The following is a 10,275-nucleotide window of genomic DNA, read 5'->3' on the forward strand; positions in this document are numbered from 1 at the left end:
CCCGCCGAGAACGCCGCCGCCTCGACGGACGCCGTGCCCCTGTCGACCGAATCAGGATCGGACGCCGGAGCCGACACGTAAGCGGCACGGATCTTCATTGGTAGCGGTTTTCTCGAGCGATAATGGATGAGAGTCGTCGGGATTCCGAGAGAAGTTTTGCGGAGTTTTGCGGAGAGATTTCTAGGGCGAGAAACTAGAGGGAGATGGAAATTGGGGGAAATAGAAACCGCCATTTTTGTTATTGAGCGCGCGCTCTCTTTCTCTCTGAGTGTGTAACGGCGCTTCGCCTTTCGATAAGGAGAGAGTTATCAAATGGCTGATTTGGCCACCACTTGCTTTTGATATTTATTTATGAAAGAGCGTTGCTACATGACCTAAAATATGGGACCAATAGAGGGGACAATACATGACCTAAAATATGGGACCAATAGAGGGGACAAGTGAGGTATCTCCCTCCTATTAGATAATGAGTTGGCCATCAATGATGGCCAACTCATTATCTAATAGGAGGGAGATACCTGATGGCCAACTCATTATCTAATAGCAGGGCCGGCCCTAGCATAAGGCAACTAAGGCCTTTGCCTTGGGCCCCAAGTTGGATAAGGCCCACCCACCCATATATATAATATATGTAACTTAGTTACTTAAGCATAAACCTAACCCTATTTAAAAAGTAAAGATCCAAAGATAAAAAGTGAAGTTAATAGCTTAGCAACTTATGAGATTAAAAATTTTGAATTCTTAATAGCTATGAATATTTGGTATGACATATTGTTTGCTGTTAATTCAGTTAGTAAAATCTTACAATCTAAAGATATGCATATTGATATTGTCATAGATCAATTAAAGGGTCTTATTGTATATTTAGAAAATTATAGACAAAATGCTTTTATATCTGCTTTGAATTCAACTAAAGAACTTGCTAATGAAATGACGTACAACCTATATTTTGTGAAAAACGTAAAATTCATAGAAAAAAACAATTTGATGAAAATATTGGTAATGAAACAACATTTAACGCTGAAGAATCTTTTCGTATTAAATATTTCTTATACATAGTTGATAAATCGCTTGGCTCAATTGAAAGTAGGTTTGAACAATTTAAAACGTATGAAAAAAAATTTGGTTTTTTGTTTGATTTGAAAAAATTAAAAGCTTTAGATTATATTGAATTGAAAGCATATTATCTTAATCTCGAAAATGCACTAAAACATGATGAACATTTAGATATTAATGGACTTGATTTGTTTTCAGAATTGAGAGTGCTTAGGGAAATTTTAAAAATAGAGATTAATAGTCCAATTGAAGTGTTGAACTATATAAACTGGTTAGATTCTTTTCTAAATACTTGTATTGCTTATCGTGTACTATTGACTATACTCGTAACAATTGCTTCCGCTGAAAGAAGTTTTTCAAAATTAAAATTACTAAAATCTTATTTAAGATCGACCATGTTACAAGATATTGAAAATAATATGTAATTTTGCCGCTCAAAAGGTAAGAAGAATGAGATAAAATGTATTATGAGTTGTATCACTTAGGCCTCATCCAATATTTCGCCTTGGGCCCCAAAATTCCTAGGTACGGCCCTGTCTAATAGGAGGGAGATACCTCACTTGTCCCCTCTATTGGTCCCATATTTTAGGTCATTGAGGAAATTTTCTTTATGAAAGTGTATGGACTTCGGGTGCTAAACCATATACGTATCCGAGGAAATATCCGTAATCGTCTTCATTAGGATCCGGATATGATTACTCAAATTTATAACTGATAGGATATGGTTACAGATATAGTTTTATAGTAAAATATCTGTTTCCGTATCCGAAATATTCGAATACATATTACTCATACTTTTACGATAGTTTCGATTCTTATATTATGGATTTGCAGTTAAATTTTTGATGATCAAGATGTCTAATCTTAACTTTTCAGTTATAATGAACATATTAACGAACTCTTTTGTATCACATGAACTATGTTTTTCTCAATACTATCTAGCCTTCTCATATCCGTTTTATATATGCATGCATATCCGCTTATATATCCTCATGTATATCTGTAACCGTCTCTGATTTTAACGGATATGAATATAAATTTTTCTTACCGAGGCATATATATATTCATATCTGTATCCGAGATGAGTAAACGGATATGAATATGATAGGCATCATATTCGAGCCGTATCCGGACCGAATGCACCCCTACTGCCCTCTCATGGGTCGAATTTGGGGAGGTCTTTTTTTCCCTTCTCCTCCTCCTTCCCTTTTAAATTTGTTCAGGCTTTTTCAGACTACCTATAGTTCTAGCTGATTGCCTCGGTACTTCCTAATAAGATCTTTTAAAAATTTTCAAATAACTGATAATTTGGAAATAAACTGAAAAAGGAGGGAGGGCAGTTATGTCTTTACCTATTGTAGTCCGTTCTTTTAACTCATTCCTCGTTATAAATCCCTGTTAGATTTTTTTATCCCCGATATCAAGAAAAAGATTCTAGTGCCCCTTGCACTGCTCTTCCTCCTTCCACCTGTCGATCGGCCTTGAAGTCTGACAAATTTTCAAAACAGACTTCTTTGTCAAAAAAATCCCAAATATTAACTTGTTTTAAACTTAATTTCAAAAACTGACTCAGTTGGGCTGAAACTGGATCGGTTTTTGAAAAAAAAAAGTTCTCAAATTTCATAGGAATTGAAGTCCCGTGAAGTTTTGTTACGTAAAAAACTTCACGGGACTTTAACTCCCGTGAAGTTTGGGAACTTTTTTTCAAAAAATCGATCCAGTTAGCTGAAACTGGATCGATTTTTTGAAATTAAGTTTCAAACATGTCTTTTTGAGATTAAGATTCAAAACATGTTGGTTTTGAAAATTTGTCCCCTTGAAGTCCCCCGGGCCAAATACTCGACGAAATTCCAAAGAAGATTGGCAATAGGTGCTTTAAGCTAGTCAAAATTTGATCTCAAATTTTCCGATTGATTCCGTGATAATTTTATTTGACTGCGGCAATGTAATATATTTTTAATTTTTTTCTCGAATAGACGATTTGCCTTGCGCCCTTTGCTCTGCCTTGGAGTCTTCTTTTTTCCCTTCCGACCCCGTTGCAGATGCACAACAAAATTCTGAAGAAAATGGAAATAGGTATGTTAAGCTTGTCTAATTTGATCTCTAATTTGCTGGTTAATTTTATTTGACTGTGGAAATGTATATAATTCCTATTTCCTACTGAATAGTTGATTTGGTTTGGCTAAAAGATCTGGTCCCTGTATTTGTGCTTCATACTAAAATTGGTCCCTCAATGACATAGCAATAGAGATCTCTATACTTTATTAAAGTGTTATTTATTCATATTATTAAGGAGAGGACTGTTTTTGAAGGATTTGGATCCTCTTCACTACAAAAAAGTAGTGGAGAGACCACTACTTTTAATCTCAAGCGTTAATTATTTAGTAGGCGGTTATGATACAATCTAAATCTAACACTTACCATACCCCCGTGTATTGCACTCATTCCTAATTTGCACTAAAAAAAATCATAACCATCAACTAGATAATCAATGGCTGTGATTATGTAGTGGTCCCTCCACTATTTTTTTTGTAGTGGAGAGGATCCGAATCCGTTTTTGAAGGTGTCAAATTAAAGACAAACAAGGAAAGATGCAACAGTAATAACTAAGCCATAAACTATGCATTTTTGTTATGCAGTATTTGTTTTTATGAGATCATCTAAGACATACATTTCAGTTTATGCCCTGCGAGTTCTCATATAGTTGTTGGATTATCACTAGCCTAAAATAAAACAAAGAGCATGTAGTCATATTCATCAATGGTAAACAGAGTTAGAAGAACGCGAAGATGAGAAAATACACATATATGTCATCAAAGATCAAAACTAGCATCTACTCTAATCTTGCAATGGAACAAATCACCAATATCATCAAACTGAAGCTGAGGGTCTGTGACATACATCGGCACGATTAAAACTATAGGGGCCTATCGACAATTAGACACAACTAAACCAAGCAAGATCGATCAAAAATTAAATAGGCTATAAGTGAAAACTTGGAAGTAATTAATGACCATCTCTTGTGAACATAATCAAATGTTTGCTTCATCCATCACTTGTATGAGTATCACAAAAAAGTCCTAAAGCTGATAATATAACATGTTGATACATCACTAGATGTTTAGTTCAAAGACTGATAAATCATACACTCCCTCTAATCTACAACTTAAGAATAGACAGCGACATTGGATCGTGAATATCATAGCTCCATGCTCTTCAGGATGCAAGAAAACATTACTAGATATAGCAGCATTTACAAGTACATTCACTTTTAGCATCACAAAAATCCAAGAAAATACCTTGGCAAATAATTGTAAGATACAACATGTTTATTGTGCAATCTCAAAATATACAATGAAATATGAATCAATGTACTAAGAAGCTCTAAAATAATACAAGACTAGAAATGATCAAATATCAATCGCATCGCATCAAACATCAAAACTAGCATCTACTCTGTCTTGCGATGCAACAGAGCATCGATATCATCAAACTAAAACTGAGGGTCTGTGATATATATGCTTTGTTCTTGGATCGACAATAGTCCTTTCCTCATAAACAATTCTTTAAAGGAACGGGAAGATGTGAATTATTTTTGTATGTCTATCAGTCAATATTATTTATGAGCTTAATTAATCTACTACATGATAATTTTTCAGTATTGTATTATTAACAAGGTTGTTGATAGCGGATTGCGTCGCGTCGCGGCGAGGTACCGCTTAGGCTATTGCGCGCTATTGCGGCAAAATAGCGGCAAATAGCGCACAGTCAAATAGCGGTCAAATATTAATATATTTAAATATTCTTAATAATAAGAAAAATCATATAAAAATCTAAAAATCCTATAAATGCATACATGATGCCTATACATGAAATAGATGTGCGATAATTACATAATATTGAGAACATACTATACTTATAAAGATTAAAGAATGAAAAAACGTACCTGTTTATCCAAAAGACTGTTAGTTGTCCTTCTTCAACTTTCAAGTCTTTAATATAAAAATGCTCGACAATAAAAAAAAATCATTGATTAGTATCATCATCATCATATTAACTACTAGAAAGTTGACCTAAAAAATAAAATATTTAAGTATAGATAAATGACTAAATGAGCAAAGCAAGATAATATCATGAATCATGATAGATAATAAAAGTCTATAGATACTATTAGTCTATAGATACTATTAGCAAGATAATATCATGAATCATGATAGATTAGGTGAAAATTGTCTTCCCTATTCAGAATATTGTGCACAGCATAGAAAGTCGGTACAGAGGCGCCAAAATTTATCCTTAAAAAGATTACTTGCTTAATTTGAAGAAACAAGCAAAGAAGAAAGTAGAAAACATTCCAGCACAGCACCGAAGATACGTTACATGCCTTCTCTCTCACTACTCTCCCAGGTTAATCACTCTCTAGCCCCACGCTCTCCCTTAAAAACCGGAAAAAAATAAAACAAAAATAAAATAAAAAAACGAGAAACTTCAAGAACACGCGTACGGTGCTCCGCACTCCTCTTCCCTCTTAACCGGCTCCCCCTCCCCTCCCTGAAAATAAAACTCCTCCAATTAAATCACGAAAGGAAAAAAAATAAACGCAAAGTAAACAAAAACAAACAATAAAAAAAGAGGGGAGAAAATGGCGACAGCTGGAGACATCGAGACGCCGCCATCCCCCGTAACACCACCGACATCGACCGACGGCGTTAACAGGTCATTAGCAAACGGTAACGCCGCCGTCGGTCGCTGGAAACAGGAGTGGAGCTGCGGAGATGAGATTTTTGTTTGGATATCTTTATTAAATGAAAGGATTTGAAATCTTTGATTTCAAAATCTAGTGTTTGGGTACTTTTTATACATGAATTTGAATTTAAAATTGATAAAAATTTATTCTCTTAACCCATCTTGTTTACATCAAATGCAATGGAGATGTGTAAAATAGTAACCAAAAAACACAAATTTAGGTAATTTGATAGTTAAACTCAAGGTTGTTGATAGCGGATCGCGTCGCGTCGCGACGAGGTACCGCTTAGGCTATTGCGGCAAAATAGCGGCAAATAGCGCACAGTCAAATAGCGGTCAAATATTAATATATTTAAATATTCTAAATAATAAGAAAAATCATATAAAAATCTAAAAATCCTATAAATGCATACATGATGCCTATACATGAAATAGATGTGCGATAATTACATAATATTAACAACATACTATAATTATAAAGATTAAAGAATGAAAAAACGTACCTGTTTATCCAAAAGACTGTTAGTTTATCCAAAAGACAGTTTATCCCAAAGCATGCTGCATTATCAATTGTATAGCACAAAAAATATCTAGCAGAGCTATTTCCAAATAACCCACAACAGAGAACAAAAGAACCCCACAACAGAGCTAAACAACAGAGAACAATGTTCATTTAGGAACTCATATTAATAAACAGAAATTGTAGTTCATTGAAAGGGAAGACAGAAATTAGTTAAAAAAGATGAAATTGGATAAAAAAGAAGGTTTAGAGGAGATTTACACCTTTTCCTCTGTTGCAAAACTAGCCAACAGAGCTGGAGCTTGGAGCGGCAGAGGGAGGCTGGAGCACTGGAGCTAGAGCTTGGAGGGGAGCTGTTCGCTGGAGCTTGGAGGGGAGCGGAGCTGTTCGCTAGAAACTGGAGCAGAGCTGCGGAGATGAGATGTCGCTGGAGCGGAGCTGCGAAGAAGAGAAGTCGCTGAAGCGGAGCTGCGGAGAAAACGACGGAGGCGGCTAGGGTTCGGAGCTGTGGAGAAGACGAGCTGCGGAGAAAAATCGTCGTGGCTGATTTTATCCCTTTTAAGGAGTCGGGTTCGGGTTCGGGTCGGGGGCAAAAAAACTGAATGGCGTTTGATAGCGGGTTTTTGGTTTAGCGGATTTTCGCCGCTTTAATCCGCTTTACAGCGCTTTCTCCCGCTATTGAGCACTTTTACGCGCTATTCGAGCGCTTCGCGGTTTTTTCCGCTTAATACAGCCGCGAACCCCCTACGCGTAGCGCTGGGGGGCCGCGATCCGCTATAGCCCCGCTATTGCCCCGCTATTGCCCGCTATTTACAACACTGATTATTAATAAGTAATATATTGCAGGTGAACCCGTACTCTCATCCTTAATGGAATATAAGGACGTAATTTTGAATTCATATGAAAATGAAAATGAATGGTATCAAGTCTACAATTCATACACTATCCATAAAGGTTTCAACATTCGAAGGTACAAAGTGAGATATGATACAAAATGTAATATTTATTATCGAAAGTTTGTTTGCTTTAAAGAAGGAATGCGTAAAACCAAGCATATGGAAGGATTGACAGAACATACAAGGAACGAGCAATATCTAGATGCCATTGTGATGCTTCCCTTGAGATTATTTTTTATTATCAAACATGGCGATGGTTTGTTTATAGTTTCAAGGATATGCATAACCATGAACTAGCAGGCCAAGATGAAGTTCTTTTTCTTCACTCTCAACAAAGAATTAATAATATACAAATCGAGGAAATTCAAACTCTCTCACGGTGCAGTATTCCTAAAAATAAGATTATGGTCTATATGGAGTATAGACATGGAGGTTACGAGAAGGTTGCCTTTATCAGAAAAGATACCTACAACAAATGGGGACAAATATGTAGAATAAGGATAGAACATGGAGATACACAAGCTGTATTAACTATGATGCAAAAAAAAAAAACATAAAGATGTTGACTTTTCTTTTTACATAAAATGGATGGGGAAGGTCATCTCACACATTTGTTTTGGGCGGATTCTCAATCACGAATTGATTATGAAGGATTTGGTGATGTTTTAATATTTGACAGCACTTATCGCACAAATAAGTACAACATGCCTTTTGTACCATTTATTGGTTTAAACAACCATCGAAGAACAACAATATTTGGTTGTGGAGTAGTTTGTAATGAAACGGTTGCGAGTTACGTTTGGTTATTGAAGGCATTTTAAGACCGCAATGTGTCAGAAAGAACCATTGTCTGTCATTACTGATGGTGATAGTGCCATGCGTGAAGCTATTATTACTGAGTTTCTATATGTAAAGCATTGATTGTGTTGTTGGCACGTGGAGAAGAATTAATATGACAATGTAAGAAATCATTCAGTTAGAACTATCGTTCAAGACCTTATTTCGAGAAAATATACGATTGAAGTGTTTGAATCCAAGTGGAAAGAACTTCTTGCTAATAAGATCAGTATTAAAGAAAAACAATGGCTAACGAGAATGTATGATAAAAGATATTTATGGGCTGAAACATATTTACATAGACATACTTTTTTAGGCATTAGAAGTACACAACGCAATGAAAGTATAAATTCTATTCTACACAAATATCTCAACTATGGCATGACTCTTATTGACATGGTTCATCATTACGATAGATGTGTTTCAGGTGCTCGCCGCATTGAGGCAGCGGATGATTGTAAAGCTTCTCAATTTACCACATATCTAAGAATGTTGGGGATTCGAAACAATCAATCGAACCCTTGCCCTTCCGGACCTTGTGTTTGAGAGTTGAGCAAGAAATAAATTCACCACAAATCAAAGATAAAAACTTATAGGAAAGTAAACAAGAAAGAACACACCAGATTTAACGAGGTTCGGCAACGTGCCTACGTCCTCGGGAGCCACACCACACAATTCTTTGATTACTTGAAGAAGATTACAATGCTTGCAATTGGCCTCTCTCTCTCTCTAAGATTTCTAATCTCAAAGAGCCCTCAAAACCCTCTTTTTTCCATGCTCTTTTTCTCTCTTAAACCCTAAAGGGACGTGTTTCTATTTATAACAAAACACAGTCCCAAACAGATTAGGATTCTAAAATGAGTCTACCACACCCTGGTGTGGCGCAGACCACACCCATGGCAGACAGAGCAGACTCTGCCACACCCTGGTGTAGCGCTGACCACACCCATGGTAGACAGGACAGACTCTGCCATACCCTAGTGTGGCGCAGACCACACCCATGGCAGACATGACAGATTCTGCCACACCCTGTTGTGGTGCAGACCACACCCATGGTCTGTCTTGAATTTTCATGCGATTGTTAATTTTGATTCTAGGTTTGGGTCTCCATTTTCAAGACCAACAATCTCCCACTTGGAGATTAAACCACCATCAATGAGCTCTCCAGAACTCCGCCTTCTCGCAAGCATCTTCTCCTACTTGAAAAATCCATTCTTCAATCATTAACATCCTGGCGATCTCGCCGATCCTCGTAGTGTGGCTCCGCCTTCGTCTTCTACTCGTGAAGGCCAACTGAAGTTGCACACAACTCCAGTTTCTCAATGGTGACTGCCTTCGTCAACATGTCCATCGGATTTTGACTCCCCAAAATCTTTATCAAATGTAACTTTCCGTCTTTAACTAGCGAGCGTATAAAATGGTATTTGACGTCGATGTGCTTCGTTCTGGCATGATATACTGGATTCTTAGCAAGATGTATAGTGCTCTGGCTATCACAATAAAGAACTCCTCTCCCTTGTTTCAGATCCAACTCTTCCAAGCACCCGTTCAACCAGATCATCTCCTTGCTTGCTTCAGTCACTGCGGCATACTCAGCCTCGGTTGTAGACAAAGTCACAATCTTCTGCAGACGTGAGACCCAGCTCACTGTTGTTGACGCTAAGGTATAAACATACCCCGTGGTGCTTCGTCTCGTATCATGATCACCGGCGAAGTCCGCATCCACGTATCCCTGCAGGACCAACTCCTTCCTCCTGAAACATAATGGCTTGTTCGTTGTCCCTCTCAAGTACCGTATTATCCACTTCACGGCCTCCTAATGCTGCTTCCCTGGATTGCTTGTAAATCTGCTCACAACTCCCACTGCATGGGCGATGTCCGGCCTCGTGTAAACCATCACGTACATGAGACTCCCAATGACCGAAGAATATGGCACCCTGCTCATATGCTCTCTATCTGCATCTGTCTTAGGCGATTGCTCCCCAGATAGCTTGAACTGACTTCCAAGGAGTGTGCTAACAACTTTAGCATTATGCATGTTGAACCTCTGAAGTACCTTCTCAATGTATTCAGCTTGGCTCAATCTTAATGTCCCTTCAGCTTCATCCCTACTGATTCGCATCCCTAGAATCTACTTCGCAGCACCCAGATCCTTTATTGCAAACTCCTTTGCTAGCTGCTTCTTCAAACTATTTATCTCCTCTAAACATGGTCCTGCTA

The sequence above is a fragment of the Asparagus officinalis genome, chromosome 4, assembly GCF_001876935.1.
Source record: "Asparagus officinalis chromosome 4, Aspof.V1, whole genome shotgun sequence".
NCBI classification, from domain to species: Eukaryota; Viridiplantae; Streptophyta; class Magnoliopsida; order Asparagales; family Asparagaceae; genus Asparagus; species Asparagus officinalis.